Genomic DNA, 17,768 nt, shown 5'->3' on the forward strand with positions numbered 1-17,768 from the left:
TGACAGCTTTATTGTAGTATGTCTTGAAGAGGGTCTTTTTGCATTGAGTAAAGTGATTAGCTTTGAGCAGTTGTATGCCTACTTCTTTCCCCAGGTTCGGGAAGTTCTCAGTTATTATTTCTTTAATTAACTCTCTGCCCCCTTCTCCTTTTCTCTGCATTCTGGTATACCCATTATTCTTATGTTGGCTCTTCTAATGGAATCTGATGGATTTCATAGAGTCTTAACTTTTTAAAAATCCTCATTCCCTCTCCTCTTCTACCCAAATCATTTCTAAATTTCTATCTTCCAGATTGTTTATTCTTTCTTCCCTCTGATCCGCTCTATTACCAATGCTTTATAATGAATTATACCCCTGAAACAAATAATACATTATATGTTAATAAAAAATTTATTAACATTATAAGTTATATTAACATTAACTATATGTATTATAGTATATTAACATTATATGTTAATAAAAAAAGTTTAACAGGTTGTCAATTAGCGGCCATTCTTTTGTTTTCCAGCAGGTGGTGATATAGCACAAAATTTTGTTTCTTTTGCGTGCACTGCCTTGCAGTTATGTTTCTAAGTGCATACTTTCTGCCCTCCACCCCCTCTGCCGGAGGAGTCACTGGCACTGGTGCTCTTGCTGCTGGGGTTGCAAGTGTCCTCAATGCTGCCAGGGTTTGTGAGTTATGGGTGTTGCTGCCAGGGTTGCCTGGGATTCAGGTGCTGTCCTTGCTTCTGGAGCTGCCAATCATGGGTGCCCACCACTGGTGCTACGCTGGTTCTGCCACCTCCACCAGGTCAAATCCATCCACCTTCTGGTGTACAGATGTATGGATCTCTCAGACATCCTGCTGTGCTGGCAGAGGGGCCTTCGTTGGTCCATGTCCTACTGGTTGTCATTTAAAGGGAAGAGACAAAGGTAACAACTTATACTGCCCTGATGCTGACCAATGACTATGCCTTTAGAGCACTGAATGGTCTATGAAGAAGTTTGCTTTTGATTTCACAGACTTACAAGGGATATTATAATAGTAGTGTCCAGAAAAGTCCTTATCTTCTAGTAAAACACTTAGACTAAATTTATTTTATCTCATATACACCAATAATGAAATGAGCATTTATTATTTTTTTTCATGTATTCGATTGACCAATATGTGAAACATGTACCTGTTTCTTAGAGGAAACATGGGATTTTCAAAGTGTTTACTTTAGTTATTTTTAACTGTTTTAACTAATTTAAGGGGCACCTGGGTGGCTCAGTCGGTTAGGCATCTGCCTTCATGTCAGATTATGATCCTAGGGTCATGGGATCAAGCCCCGCCTTGGGCTCCCTGCTCATTGGGGAGCCTGCTTCTCCCTCTCCTCCCTGCTCATGCTCTCTCTTGCTATCTCTTCTCACTCTCTCAAATAAATAAATAAAATCTTTTAAAAAACAGAAACTAATTGAAAATTACTTCTGGTTTACTAAAGGATAAATTGAATGATGACTTCTGAAATAATATTTAGATCAATAAAAGAGAATTCCTACAGAATATACCTGCTGATCGATCTAAGATCTCACGATGAGGTATTAGAAGCTAAATTAAACACACACACACACACACACAAGTCATGGCTTATGGATTTTTCTAAGGGAAATGATCCACAGGGAACTTGTATTAATCATTGGAATCTCCATTTTGTGGATGTGATATAAGTGGTTGTCAATTTAACATGAAATTCTTGGTGTTTATTTATAATTTAAATTTATTTAAATTTTCCTTTTGTTGTCTATTCTAGTAAAATGCATGATTGAAAACAAAACAAAGATCATAGAGGAATTTTTGGTTATCATATTATAAAAATAGTTGGGATATAATATTTACGCTTTTTCTTTTTTGGTCAAGTTGTATCAAATAAATAAAACTTTTATGTATTTATATATATTCCAAAATTACACTGTAACATTTGAATTTTATTCTCTTAAGAACAGTACAAAAATACTTTCTTATACATTAATTGTATGTGTAAATTCTATATGAAGTATTCTTTGTTCAAGAGCTCCAAAACTATGTGGAAAGGAAAACAATGTAGGGTAAGCTATTTTTTTAAATATTGTGATCAATCTCACTCCCAGCTAAATCTATAGACTATTTTCCCCCTACTAAGAGGATAAGTTTCAATCAGATCACTAAAACTTAGCTGCTTTCATTATTTTTATTTGTTCTATTAAGTTAGTGGTTGAATATGGCTGACCAGTTATGACAAAGAAAATGTCAGTATAACCTAGGCCTATAGAACAGGATTTCATAAAGGGACTGTTTGTTATGAAAATATCACAATTATACCAATCCACATTGCAACCTTGAACTGAAATAAAATCTCAATTGATTCTCTGAAGTTGTTTTAATAAAGGAATTTCCCCCTGATCGATGAGCAGGCAGGCTCCTTTGTGTTTGGAATTACTAAGTATATGGCATAATTTGTGAGGTCCCAGAGTCTGCAAAGAACAAACAGTCAGGGCCCAGGAAAGGGAAATAGACCAACGACATCTAGGGTAATAACTCAGAATGGGCAGAGAAACAGCCTGGTGGAGAATTTTTGACCTTGACAATCTATGACCCATTTCTGCTTTCTGAATTCAGCCAATGGTGAAGCTCAACTGATGCTTCTGGCCTAAGTAGGGCTCTGAGGCCATGATGGTGTTTAACAAACCTGGGTCATCTCCTTTTCTAATGCCTCAGCCCACAGGAATTAGCTCCTGTGTCTTTGATGAGAGTTTTCTTTTCTTTTCTGTCATTAAATTCTGTATAACCTCACTATGCTATGCCTCAAGTTCTTATCTTTTTATTATTTAATAGTTTAAAAAAATTCCGAATTAAGACCAACTCCTGGGGCGCCTGGGTGGCTCAGTTATTAAGCATCTGCCTTCGACTCAGGTCATGATCCCAGGGTCCTGGGATGGAGCCCCGCATCAGGCTCCCTGCTCAGCGGGAAGCCTGCTTCTCCCTCTCCCACTCCCCCTGCTTGTGTTCCCTCTCTCGCTGTGTGTCTCTCTCTGTCAAATAAATAAAATCTTTTTTAAAAAAAGACCAACTCCTATAAAACATTATCTGTCACTCACTTAAAAACATTCTCTCGGGGCACCTGGGTGGCTCAGTCGTTAAGCGTCTGCCTTCAGCTCAGGTCATGATCCCAGGGTCCTGGGATCGAGCCCCACATCAGACTCCCTACTCTGCAGGAAGCCTACTTCTCACTCTCCCACTCCCCCTGCTTGTGTTCCCTCTCTCACTGTCTCTCTCTCTGTCAAATAAAATCTTTAAAAACAAAAAAACAAAAAAAACCAAACAAACAAACAAAAAAACATTCTCTCTTACTATTTAACTGGCTTCCTGTGTTAACTATACATAGTCTTTGACTAAGTGATGGCTTCTAACTTTGATGCTAGCTGAAAGCCTAGCATGGTGTGTTATAGAAATGATCATTTGGAGTCTATAAGATAATTCATTAATAAAATGCTTATTTTTCCTGAAAACATATTTTTGATCAGTGTGTAAATGGATTTGAAAAAATGAAACTTTATTTCTCATATCTAATTATCTAAATTGAGATTGTTCTACTTGGAATTCATAGGTGATAACATCCAATGCATATATGATAATTTTCTAATAGGCACAAAATTGTTCAAGAACATTATTATTGTCTTCTGATAATTAGATGTCATTTCCATTTCAAGCTCCATGGTCCCCCAAATCTCAAAAATTTGTATCAGTGTTATGTCTCTTTTTATGTGCTTTAGCCAGAGGATTCTTCTGTGTCCATTTGAAGAAAATGTGTATTCTATTTTTCTTGAATGGAATATTTTATAGATGTCTTTTAGAACCATATATTCTGAAGTATGCTTCAAATAAAAAAAAATGTTTTTGCTGAAAAAAAAATAGCTTTAACTGAGGATACTTGTTTAAAAGAAAGCATACCAGAGGGGAAGTGAGTGGGGAAATGGGTGAAATAGGTGAGGGGGATTAAGAATACACTTAGTGAGATGAGCACTGAGTAATAACATATAGATTTGTTGAATTACTATATTGTACACCTGAAACTAATATAACAGTGTATGTTAACTAAATTGGGATTAAAATTAAAAACTTAATAAAAAATATATCTGCGTACTTGGGGTTTATCTCATCTTATCCAGAGACTGTGCCTTTATTTGGAAGTCAGGAAAGGCTTTCTAAGGGCAAAGATGTTGGGATGGAACATATTGTCTTTGGAGTTATCAATCATTGACACCAGCTTCTGCTGGTTCATCCTTGTACTTGGTTGTACTTGGTTGTACTTGGTTCATCCTTGTCTTAGGTTGTTGCCCCAAACAGATGAGACACTAAAACTCTTCATTATTTCTTTTTTTTTCTTTTCCAATCCTTCTTTCTTTCTTTCTTTCTTTTTAAAATTTTATTATGTTATGTTAATCACCATACATTACATCATTAGTTTTTGATGTAGTGTTCCATGATTCATTGTTCGCATATAACACCCAGTGCTCCATTCAGTACGTGCCCTCTTTAATACCCGTCACCAGGCTAACCCATCCCCCCACCCCGCTCCCCTCTAGAACCCTCAGTTTGTTTCTCAGAGTCCATCATCTCTCATGGTTTGTCTCCCCCACCAATTTCTCCCCCTTCATTTCTCCCTTCCTACTGTCGTCTTCTTCTTCTTCTTCTTTTTTTTTTTTTTAACATATAATGTATTATTTGTTTCAGAGGTACAGGTCTGTGATTCATCAGTCTTACACAATTCACAGCGCTCACCATAGCACATACCCTCCCCAATGTGTATCACCCAGCCACCCCATCCCTCCCACCCCCCACCACTCCAGCAACCCTCAGTTTGTTTCCTGAGATTATTTCTGAACACAAGCTGGGCCTTTACTGTGTTGGTCTCAATTGCTTAATGTGGAGAATTCTCTGAGACATTTTTGACACAGTATGGATACAAAAAATATATATATTTTTTCCTTTATACCATCATGATTGAAGGAAAGGCTTGGATCTTACTGGGTCAGTAGGCTTTATCATGGCACAAATGCCCTCTACTCTTGTATTACTAAAGCTGGTTCTCTTATGCTCATTTTCACCCACATTCCCAGTCTTGATTCAAGGGTATAACTCAACTTTTCAGGGATCTGCTAGCATCTCAAGTCTTCCTTTTATATTCACCTTCCTTATGCTCAGGAAATCTCAGTCTCATCAAGGTCCTGAGATCCTACATGATGGTGTACATCATGCATTTTTCCAAATATTTGGTTATATGTGTCATATATAAAAGTTAAGAATCAGATTTGATTCCTGCATTCTTCTGCCTTCCCAAATTTGGGATATTGATTGTCTTACTTAGAAGTATGTTGTAAAATTTATATTCTATAGTTCTCAAAATCTTTTATTTCTGAATGATGCAATGTTTAATTAGCAATTTTCAACACTTCACTGTCAATATTGTATGTCACAGGGACTTAGATAATCGAATACATAAAATTAACTGCTGGCACTTAAATTATTAGAGAAAATGAAAAACTGTATAATGACATGTGCTTTGTGAATTAGAATTTACACTCTTACAGTATATCAGTGAGCATAAATAATGATTTGTTAACATGATTACACTTATAATGTGGACAAGTTTCTTTTGGTATTTAAGGAGTTATGTATAATATTTTTTAAAAACAGGCACATATTTTATTGTATACTTTAATTTTAAACTTTATTACTTAGTCTTAAGGTGACTATAGAATTCTATAATAAAAAAGAATTTTTGAGAACATATAAGCTTATGATTATCACAGTTTAGACGTGAGGGTAAAGGTAATTGTCCTATAATAATTAAGCATATATACAAGAGTCTGTTCTTTTGAGCTTGCAGTATGTTTGGTCTGACTGACCTGAAAATTCCAGGTTGTCACTGACATCTTTTTTTTTTTTTTTTTTTTACTGAGGGATGATTTTATTTTATAATTCAAACTTACAGAAAAATGATAAGAACAGCACAAAGAAATCCCAATAACTGTTGCTCAGCTAGACAATTTGTTAACATTCTCTCCCATTTGCTTTTCATCTGCTTGTTCTTCCTCATTCTCATTCTTTCTTCATTTTCTCTCTCATGATCTCTCTTTGTTCTCTCCATTTCTCTCTCTATTTTGTACCCCTTCACACACATAAGCACATACGAACTTGTGTCATTTGAGTAAATAGAGTGTAAATAAATTGGGAGTAAAAGATTGAGTCATTTGAGAGCAATTACAGGCATTAAGTATGTACCTTATCCTTAAATATTTTACTCAGTATTACCTAAGGACAAAGAAAATTTTTCTTTCAGAACCATAATATGGGTATCTAAATCAGGAAGTTTAATATTATACAATGCTACTATTTAATCTGTAGCTTATATTAAAATGTTGCCAATTGTCTCATTAAGGCCATTTATGGATTTTTTTTTTGACTCAGTATTTAGTCAGATGCCTTCGATTGTAATGTCTTTTTAGTCTTTAACCTGAAAAAGCTCTTAAGATTTTCTTTGTGTTTTATGACCTTGACATTTTGAAGATACAGTCCAATTTATTTTCTAAATACTTTTTCGTATGTTTGTTTGAGGGTTTTTCATGATTATACCAAAGTTAAGCATTTTTATCAGGAATACAAGATCCCGTGATGCTGTTTCCTACACACTGCATGTCAGGAGGTGCATGGTTTCAGTTTATCCTATTACTTGTGATGTTAAATTTGGTCACTTGGTAGTTTTAGCCAGATGTCTTCACTGCCAAGTTATTATTGTTCCCATTGTAATCAATAAGTAATTTGTGGGGACATGGCTTATTCCTCATACATTTATCCTTTAGGTTTAGCCTTCATTGATGATTGTTGCCTGAAATAATTACTATGTGGCCAAACTCATTTTCTAACTCTATAATTTGTTCTACATTTATTAGTTGGAATTCCACACAGTAAGGAAGAGCTCCTCCGCCCTTCCTCTTTTATAAATTTTGTCATTTATTTATATCAATACAGACTTTCGGCTTATTTTACTCACATTTTCTTTACTTCAATGCTTCAATTGTCTCAGATTTGGCCAGTAGGAGCTCCTTGAAGCTGATTTCTGTAGCCTTTGGACAATGTTCCATCATTTTTTGAGAGAACCTTTACTTTAATTCACAGCTTTTTTTTTTAAAAGAATTTATTTATTTATTTATTTATTTATTTATTTATTTATTTATTTATTTATTTGACAGAGACAGCGAGAGAGGGAACACAAACAGGGGGAGATGGAGAGGGAGAAGCAGGCTTCCTGCAGAGCAGGGAGCCCAATGGGGGGCCCAATCCCAGGACCCTGTGATCATGACCTGAACCGAAGGCAGACGCTTAACAACTGAGCCACCCAGGCGCCCCAGATTCACAAAGTGTTTGAGAATCATCTTGTACTTGCTCTGCTTAGACTTATAATCAGTCACTTCTCCAAAGACACTTGGTTTTTTTGAGTGGAAAATGCTGTTTAGGAGCCAAGATTTGTACCTATGACTACTAGGGTTTTATTGCGTTTAGGCCTTCTTAGCAGACAGGCTTAGGAAATCTATCATCTATTATCTATCTATCTATCCATCTATCTATCTATCTATCTATCATCTATCTATCATCTGTTTATCATCATCATCTATCTGTCATCTATCTATCGTCTATCATCTGTCTATCATCTATCATCTATCTTCCTCCTCCTCCCTCCACTCCCTCCCCCTCCCTTTCCTCTTCCATCTCCTCCTTGTTGTTGTTGTTCTTCTCCTCCTCCTCCTTCTTCTTCAGTTCTGTCTTTACAAAACTCACACACACACACACACACATATAAACTAATATTGTACATATAAAACTTTTATCTATCATCTATCTTTCTATCCATCTTTCATTCACATATTAAAAAATGAGTCCACTCTGATACTTTTAATTCCAATGTAACACTTCATAATTGATATTAGTTCTACCTTTTCTGTATTTGTAACTTCTTTCTCTAACAGTGAGAAATCGCCTCTGTCATCCAATATATTAATCATTTGATTAATCTTATAGAAATACAAAGTAGTTCAGAAATGTTAACCCACACTGTGAAAAAGATAGCTTTTAACTAGAGGTAGGTACTTCTTTTCAGTTCTGTTTGACTTTGGGCAGGTTATGTTACTTGAGTTAGTTCTTTTTACCCCTTTTAGTGTAGTAACTGTGTATTTGAAATATTGTTTGGTTCACTTGTTTCTGTTTAGTATTCTATTTTATGGTGATTACCCTTATTTCTAATGGAAAGTTAACATACTATTCTGGTGAATGATGCTGATTTTAAAAACAATACCCAAACAACAGTGGCATAAAATTCCATTTTATTAAGTTTATAGACTCTATGGGTCAAAAATTCAGACAGGGCACAGTGGAAATGTTCCATGATTTCTAGATCTCCAATTGGGAAACCTTGAATACTGGAGTGACTCAATGACTGGGTCTGGAATAATTTGCAGGCTTCTTCACACACATGTTCTGTGGATGACTTGATGTTGCCTGTGACTTTAACTGGGCCTGTTGACCAGACTATCTGTGGCCTCTTTGTGTTGTTTAGTCTCTCTAAGGGTAGTCAGACTTTCTACTGAACTAGCCTCAAAAGTCACACATTTCTGCCACATTCTGTTGGTTACAAATGAGTCATATTCCCACCCAGATTCAAGAAGGGAATTATACACCTTCTCAGATGACAAAATGACAAGTTTTTAGAAGAGTATATTAGATGGATAATATTGTTGCACCCATCCTTGGAAAATAAATCTTTAGTCTCCGCTGGCTGGCCATCACAGTTCACATTCCTACAACACAGTAAATACACTTTCTTCCTCCCAGCAACACACAAGAATTTTATCTTTCACTGCATCAGGCTCAAGCTGGAGTTCCAAAATATTATTTAGATCACATCTAGGCTTGTATAAGTCTCCTCATATATATTATCTTAGGTATAGCTCTTTGAATACTCTTCTTGTTTAAATCTGAAGACTTATAAACTGAAGAGGCATGTTATCTACCCACACCAAACATACAACAGAAGGATAGACATAGGATAAACACTATGTACTTTTCAAAACTTAGAAAAATAGGAGGTACAAAACAGGTATTGGTCCACAGCAGTTGCAAAATCAAGTCAGGGACAAGTTTTCAGTTCCTTGGTTAGAGCTCAGTCTTCCTAACAGAGAGCTGTTTTCTGTAGCTCCCATTTGTGCCTATTGGAATTTTGACTCTATGAACTTAGTCATCCTTTCTTTGTAATGAATGACTTGTGTGTGTAGTTGAGTTTCTCAGTTTACTACCTGCTAGAAGAAAAACCCCAAACAAACCCAGGGATCTAAGAGTATTTTTTAATTTTTTACTGTTTCTCTCTCTTTCAGTATAATCTGATACAATTCTTGTAAAACATGATGGGATTAAAAATTTATGGATATCAAAAAATATGGATATCAATTTATCATCCATGAATTTAGACAAAAAGTATATTGACAATCCTTTTGGGATAAGTCCTCCTTATTGGATTTCCTGTTGGTATATTGTGGTATAATACCCTTAAGTGTTTTTTTTTAAGCTCAATTGTTTAATGGAGTAGATCTGACATTCCTTTAAGACCCTAAACAAACATTTGTCAGTTTGAAATGGCCTACAAAATGCTACCTTAGATCTTTCTGAGCTCTTAGTAAGAATTTTACAGCCCCACCCCAAATTTGATCTTTGCTCAAAGCCATTTTTTAATTCAAGAACTTTTTGCTGGCTGAAAAGACTGTTCAGATCCTTTATATTTTCCCATAATTCCACTAAAAAAACCTAGTCATTATTTCATTTATCTCTCCTCTCCCATTTCATTATGGTTGGAAAGCAAAAACAAAAACAAAACCTGGTAATACCTTAAACATTTTGCCTGGAAATCTTAACCATATTATCAAGTTCATTAGCATATTTTGTATTTTCTACATTACTATGGGAAATAGTTTTTCTAAACTTCATATCACCATGTAAGAAGTGTAATCTTTCTTCTAGGTTCCAATACCATTTTCATCACTTTCCTTTAAGCCCTTACTGGTGTCCTTATAAAGGTGTTTAAGGTTTTTGCTAACACTCTCCATGAGGTCCTTTTGGCTTTCACTGATAGTCTCCCTAATGCCTTGCCAGCTCACCCTTCTCCCCTCCTCACTACTCAATGCCAAACCTGGGCACCCATTTTATCACCTTTGTAGGTTGCCTTGTCATTTTGTTTATGGTTTCCTGTGCTGTGCAGAAGTATTTTAGTTTCATGTTATCTCACTTGTTTATTTTTGCTTTCATTTCCCTGGGTTTGTTGCCAAATCCAAAAATCATTGCCAAGACCAACATCAAGGAGCTTACCTCCTGTTGGTTTGCCTCTCTCTCTTTTTTCCCTTTGCTCATTTGTTGTGTTTCTGAATTTCTACATATAAATGAAATCATACATTTCATTTCAGTTTTTTCTTTCTCTGACTGATTTATTTCACTTAGCATGATACTCTTTAGCTCTATCCATGTCATTGCAATGATCAAGATTACATTCTTTTTTATGGCTGAATAATATTCCATTGTATATATATATACCATCTCTTCTTTATTCATTCACTAGTCAATGGACACTTGGGCTATTTCCATAATTTGGCTATTGTAGATAATGCTGCTATAAACATGGGGTGCATGGATTCCTTTGAGTTAGTATTTTTGTTTTCCTTGGGTAAATACCTAGTAGTGTTATTGCTGGATCATAGGGTAGTTTTATTTTTAATATTTTGAGGAATCTCCATTTTCCAGAGTGGCTGCACTAGTTTGCATTCCAACCAACAGTGTAAGAGGGTCCTCTTTTCTCCACATCTTCACCAACACCTGTTGTTTCCTGTGTTAAGTTTAGCCATTCTGTCACGTGTGAGGTGATATCTCATTATAGTTTCTACTTGTATTTCCCTGATGATGAGTGATGTTGAACATCTTTTGATGTGTCTTTTGGCCATTGTATGTCTTCTTTGGAAATATGTCTATTCATATCATCTGCCCATTTTTAAATTGGATTATTTGCTTTTTGGGTGTTAAGTTTTATAAATTCTTTATATATTTTAGATACTAGCCCTTTATCATATATGTCATTTGCAAATATGTTCTCCCATTCTGTATGTTCCTGTTTAGTTTTGTTGATTGTTTCCTTCACTGTGTAGAAGCTTTTTATTTTGATCAAGTCCAAATAGTTTATTTTTGCTTTTGTTTCCCTTGCCTCAGGAGATATATCTAGAAAGAAGTTGCAATGGCCAATGTCAAAGAGATTACTGCCTTTGTTCTCTTCTAGGATTTTTATGGTTTCAGGTCTCACATTTGGGTCTTTATATATGAACCTACTTACTATTGTTTTTGTTCTCTGGAGAACCCTAGTAACATAAGAGTCCATACAATTCTTGATTACATTTAACAGAAAACAGACAAATTGGGGTGCATTCTGAAGAAATCCACTGGCATGAAAATAAGTCTTTAAAACATTTCAGGAACTAATAAAGAATAATGAATGATTTAGTTTAGAGGAAAGTAGCCACGAGAAGAAATTAGAGCTTTCAATATTAAAGGAGATGTCATAAAAACAAGGGTACCTGTTATTTGATCTCGTAGATTTGGCTAGTTGAAGTAAAGGACATAATTGTTCTGAGTTGAGTCAGCATAAGATATTATTATATGGGTTACAAGGAGGCAGGAATCCATTTCTAACTGTTGAACTGATAATATTTTTTTTTAAGCAAAAACATAATGATCACCACTCTGCATTCAACAGTTAGAGAACATACATATGGAACATTTATAAAAATCATCCATGCAGCCATGAAGCAAGGTTTCAAAAATTTCAAAGAAATGGTATCATACAACTAAGTTCTCTAGCCACAAGTGGAATTAAGTTAAAAATTAATAAAACAAATCTCAATAAAAACACAGACACAAATTCACATACACATTTGGAAGTTAAAAAGCACATTTTCTAAATTCCTTATGAATCAGAAGAAATCATAATGGAAATTTAAGAAATACTCAGAATTAAATAATTATGAAAATAATACTTATAGGATGACACAAACATGGTACCCTAAGGGAAATGTATAATTTTTGGTGATATTATTATTTTTTAATTAACATATAATGTATTATTAGTTTCAGGGGTAGAGTTCAGTGATTCATCAGTTGCATATAACACCCAGTGCTCATTACATCATGTGCCATCCCCAATGTCATCACCCAGTTACCCCATCCCTCCAACTCCTCTCCTCCAGTAACCCTCAGTTTGTTTCCTATGAATAAGAGTCTCCTATGGTTTGTCTCCCTCTCTGGTTTCATCTTGTTTCATTTTTTCCCCTCTTCCCCTATGATCCTCTGCCTTGTTTCTTAAATTCCACATATTAGTGAGATCATATGATAATTGTTTATCTCTGATTGACTTATTTTGCTTAGCATAATACCCTCTAGTTCCATCCACATCATTGCAAATGGCAAGATTTCATTTTTTTTTGATGGCTGAGTAATATTCCATTGTATATCTATACCACATCTTCTTTATCCATTCATCTATCGTTGGACATCTGGGCTCTTTCCATAGTTTGGCTATTGTGGACCTTGCTGCTATAAACATTGGGATACGGGTGCCCTTTCAGATCACTACCTTTGTATCTTTGGGGTAAATACCCAGTAGTGCAATTGCTGGGTCTTTGGGTAGTTCTATTTTCAACTTTTTGAGGAACCTCCATACTATTTTCCAGAGTGGCTGCACCAGCCTGCATTCCCACAAACAGTGTAGGTTTTTCTCCTCATCCTTGCCAACATCTGTTGTTTCCTGACTTGTTAATTTTAACCATTCTGACTGGTGTGAGGTGGTATCTCACTGTGGTTTTGATTTGTATTTCCCTGATGACAAGTGATGTTGAGCACTTTTTCATGTGTCTGTTGGCCATTTGTATGTCTTCTTTGGAGAAGTGTCTGTTCATGTCTTCTGCCCATTTGTTCTTTGGGTGTTGAACTTAACACTGATAATATTTTATTATAAAGAAATAAGTTACTCAATGTTGGAAGTGCTTCAATAAGGAACAAATGGTACTACTGCAGAAATGCTTAAAAATTTTTTTTAAATGAGTCTTTACAACTTTTTCAGCTATATAATTTAGTAAGTCTCATTCAAACTGATTAGAGGTTATAGTGGTTTATATATTCAACTTCACTTTTTGTTCAGACTATCCTCAAGGATAAAGGAACTTTTAATTTTCTTCTAGATTTATTGATATTTGCCCTGGATAAGATGATTTTGTGACCATATATTGTTACTTTTAATTCTGTGAAATAATGTAGGAAATAAAATATCTTTGCCATAATTTTTAAATTTTAATTAGAAAGGTAGAGCAGAGAAATAATTTCACCTGGTAATAAGCATAGGTTAGTTAGTAACATAGATGAAAGGGAACGTTAGGGTTATAAATTATTTATGATCTCAACTACTATTTTGAATTCTATCCCTAGCACCTGAAATTTATTTGAAACAAAGCAATAACAAATATAACACTTTGTACAAGTATATGTAATATTTGATGTAACTGGACAAATTTTAAATTTTCTACTGGAAGAAAGAATTTGAAATTATTTTTATTTCTGTTTAGGACAAACTGCTGGACTTTCCATTGATTCTGCTCATTTTTCCTTCATTTTAAAATGTAATGGAATTTTTAGAGTTAGAAAGGAACCTAAAAATTAGATTAGATGAACACTTTTTTCTTTTGTAGGTGAGAAAAGTGTGAATTTATGACTTGAAAGAGTTTGCAAAATTATTCCTCCAATGCTGTCAAAACTAGAATTAAGGAGCAGTCTATTTTTTCTCTGCTATCTTCTTTGACTCTGCACAGTGAAATACTCTGAACTATATAGGTGGTATCCCATGGATAGATAGAGTTACCCTCTACCAATATTTGCCTTTGCCAAAATTTCTCTCTGCAGTATTGTTCATGCACCAGCACGACACACGATTTTTTTATCATTTCCTACTTGAAAGCCAAATCACTAATAGACTTTAGCAATATTGAGTTCTATTTATTTAAATTAAAGTCAACTTTAAATTGAATTCAATCATTTATTTTTTAAATTGACTAAAGTCCATCAACTTCAAGTTTAAAGATAGCTTGCACATTAATACTCTCAACTGTTTTTCCTAAGATTAGAAAGCTTATTTTTATGACTCAGGATTTTAATTCACTCAAAGCTAACTTCTTCCCCAACCCTGCCTACTTTAAGTGCTCCATTACTAATCTGGAGATAGGATGTACTCAAAAATGCTTGTGCTAGAAAAATTTTATTTTTTGATATTGACTTTTCCTTTCTCTCTCTCTCTGCACTTTGAATGCTATAACTCATATTTGAGTTTCTTTTCTTAACAATAGCACAGATTATGTGCTTGAGCACATGTTTTAGCTGTTATTTTTTAAAATAAGTTTTTGCTTTTAAATGCAAACTGACAAAGTAATCTCAGATGTTAAATGAAACTATTGCCAGATTGTGAATCCTTATGGAGATATGTACAAGTGAAGATAAAATATTTCAACATTTGTTATAAATGTTTGCTAATGAAGATGGCCTTTAAAATCTGAATAGCTTCAACTCCCTCTCATTTTTAAAATACATATTCAGCTAAAGAAAAACACAATAGTGTCCATATTCTAAGAATCTTTTTTTAAAATAAAATATGCATGAAAAGTTACCTATGTTGTCAACATTGAAAAAATGTTCCTTATGAGGTATTCTGCAGTCCTTTTGTTTGCCACAAATTTGCTTGAACATTAAAACTTCATACTTAGTTTTTTTTCCCCCAAGACAAATAAAAGCTGTTAGTGGCAAAATTAGAATTGTCATCACTATATCCTATTGGTATAGTAATACCCAATATGATTTTCCTTCCAAGGAGACCCTTTAGTAATTACCATGACTCTAATTTTTCTTTATTAAGGAGCATTTTAGTGTCCTTTGGGGTTCCCATAAATTCATATGAAAATCATTGTTGAAATATTTTTAAATGCATTTTCAGATCTCTGTGGTATATTATTTGCTATTTCTCTTTGATATTAAGATATTTTGTGGCAATAGCTGGGACATGGATGATTTATTTTATTGTATTATAGGGGATTTATTACTTCCTATGACATAAGAACTTTGCCTACTTTTTAAAGATCCCAGCCTACTGTCTCACTGCTATTGTTCCTAATAATTCCTTATATTGCACCTAAAAGCATGTTTAAATTTGGCATATTTTAGGGTTTTTTTCATAAATGTATGAGATTGGGGGTATTATGCTTATTTGAAAAAAAAAAAGAAACACCTTAGGAACAAAGTTTGCATGATTGTGGATTCAGTAATGAACTTTAACTGTCATTTGGGTTTGAATCAGGAAGAACATGATTGAAGTAACAAGAATAATCTGCGAGATACTTACATACCAGACATAGGAAGTTTAGAAATCAGAGATTATACGTGTCTGTCTGTTGCTACAAACACAACTATCTGTTGTTATTATAATGCTGCCTCACAGCATCAGATGGGAGAGGCAGTTAATATATGAGTAACTACTTATATTTGATAGTAAGTTAGGAGTGGCAGACAGATAAAATTTGTAATTAATATACCATGCCATGTTTAACTTCTGCTTCTGTCCATGAAAATTTCTGGTGCAGACCTTACTATCTGCTAAAAAAGCTAGATGAAATATATGAAACATCTGTGTCCAGTCATTGGCACAACAGGAAACACTGACTGCAAACCTTGAGAGAAGGTATAAATGAGATGAGAACTAAAATTTCACTGGACTTCTTGAGTAGATGTGCTTTTTAAACCACAGTACAGGAAGGGAGAATACAAGCAGAACTGGGCAATTCTTCAAGATGAGACAAAGATAGGAGCTGTTAGAATCTGAGGCAGCTGAAATTTTCAAGACAGAATAATATAGTGAGGTAACTATAAAGTAAAAAGAGCTCAAGAAATCAGCAGAAAAATCCTATTGAGCCTTTGGCTATTTACTGATCTATACCTACACAATATGTGACTCCAGGAATCCAAGCAAGACAACTCTCAGGGAATTATAAATTGAATAATTCCCAGTGCTCACACAGAGCTGGGAATTATTTGCATTTCTTTCAGCCAAGTAGGATTCTGAATTAAGCATGCAAAGTCAAGCATCCAATACAAAATTACTAGACATATGGAAATTTTCAAATGTGACCCACAACCAAGGAAGAAAATCAGTTAACAGAAAAAGACCTAGAAATAACAGAGATCATGGGATTTGAAGACAAGACTTTAAAATATTTATTTCAAGTTTAATAAATATGCTCAAGGATGTAGAGGAAAAAAGAACATAATTAGGAGAGAAATGGCATTCATAGAAAAGAACAAAAAGAATTTTTCCAAATGAAAAATGTAATAGCCGAAATGCAAAATTCACTGGGTGAGCATAAAATAATGTAAAACATTGGAGGAGAAAAATGGAGGCAGGGAGAACTTAAAGGACTATTTGGGCCAAAATATAAAGATAAAAGATACACAGCTATTTCATAAAAAATAATATGACCCAAATAATAGTGGAATTATTATTGGCTGCTAATTCAGAGTCACCATGCTGCCCAGCCATGGTCAACCCCACTGTGTTCTTTGGCACAGCCTTGGATGGTGAGCTCCTGGGCTGCATCTCCTTTGAGCTGTTTGCAGACAAAGTTCCGAAGACATCAGAAAACTTTCCTGCTCTGGGCACTGGGAAGAAAGGATTTGACTATAAAAATTCCTGATTTCACAGGATTATTCTGGGATTTAAGTGCAAGGGTGGTGACTTCACATGCCATGATGGCATTGGCAACAAGTCCATCTGTGGGGAGAAATTTGATGATGAGAATTTCATCCTGAAGCATACAGGTTCTGGCATCCTGTCCATGGCAAAAGATGAACCCAACACAGAGGGTTCCCACTTTTTCATCTGTACTGCCAAGACTGACTGGTTGGATGGCAAGCATGTGGTCTTTGGCAAGGTGATAAAGGGCATGAATATTGTGGAAGCCATGGAGCGCCTTGGGTCCAGGAATGGCAAGACCAGCAAGAAGATCACCATTGCTGACTGTGGACAAATCTAATAAATTTGACTTATGTTTTATCTTAACTACCAGATCATTCTTTCTATAGTCCAGGAGTGCAACTCTTCATCCCCATCTGCTTGAAATATCCTATAATCTTTGTGTTCTCATTGCAGTTTTGTGGCTTCCGTATTTTCCTTATTCCTTCTAAGTCTTGCTGGATTGAAGAGTTAAGGTTATGATTATGAAATAAAAACTAAACAACAGCAAAAAGAATAGTGGAAGAGCATCTTCAAATTGCTGAAAGAAAAAAAAATGTGCCAAACTATAAATTTCTGCACAGTATAAATACCATTTAAAAATGAATGTGACTCAGTCAAGCTTGCCTCAGTCCCAGCATGGCAGACCCCTTACCCAGAAGACCAGCACAAACCCCTGCCCACACCTTGTCTCTAAAGCCTAGAGTTTTAAAAGTCTGCAGGTATGGCTGGGATAGAGCCCAGAGGGCACTTACTTGCTCCTGGACAGAAGGCCATAAACACAGAGACACTAGGGGGAGGCAGCACAGCATGAACACTTGCTTACTCCAAGCCCTACCCCATCGCACTATGGTGTGACTGCC

General features: G+C 35.1%; 1 pseudogene; it reads left to right on the forward strand.

Annotated features, from left to right (window-relative positions):
* Nucleotides 1-16,711: 16,711 nt before the first annotated feature.
* LOC102726142 (peptidyl-prolyl cis-trans isomerase A pseudogene) lies at nucleotides 16,712-17,526 on the forward strand (annotated as a pseudogene).
* Nucleotides 17,527-17,768: the final 242 nt, after the last annotated feature.

Source organism: Leptonychotes weddellii, chromosome 2 (assembly GCF_054177405.1).
Source record: "Leptonychotes weddellii isolate Sample4059 chromosome 2, ASM5417740v2, whole genome shotgun sequence".
NCBI classification, from domain to species: Eukaryota; Metazoa; Chordata; class Mammalia; order Carnivora; family Phocidae; genus Leptonychotes; species Leptonychotes weddellii.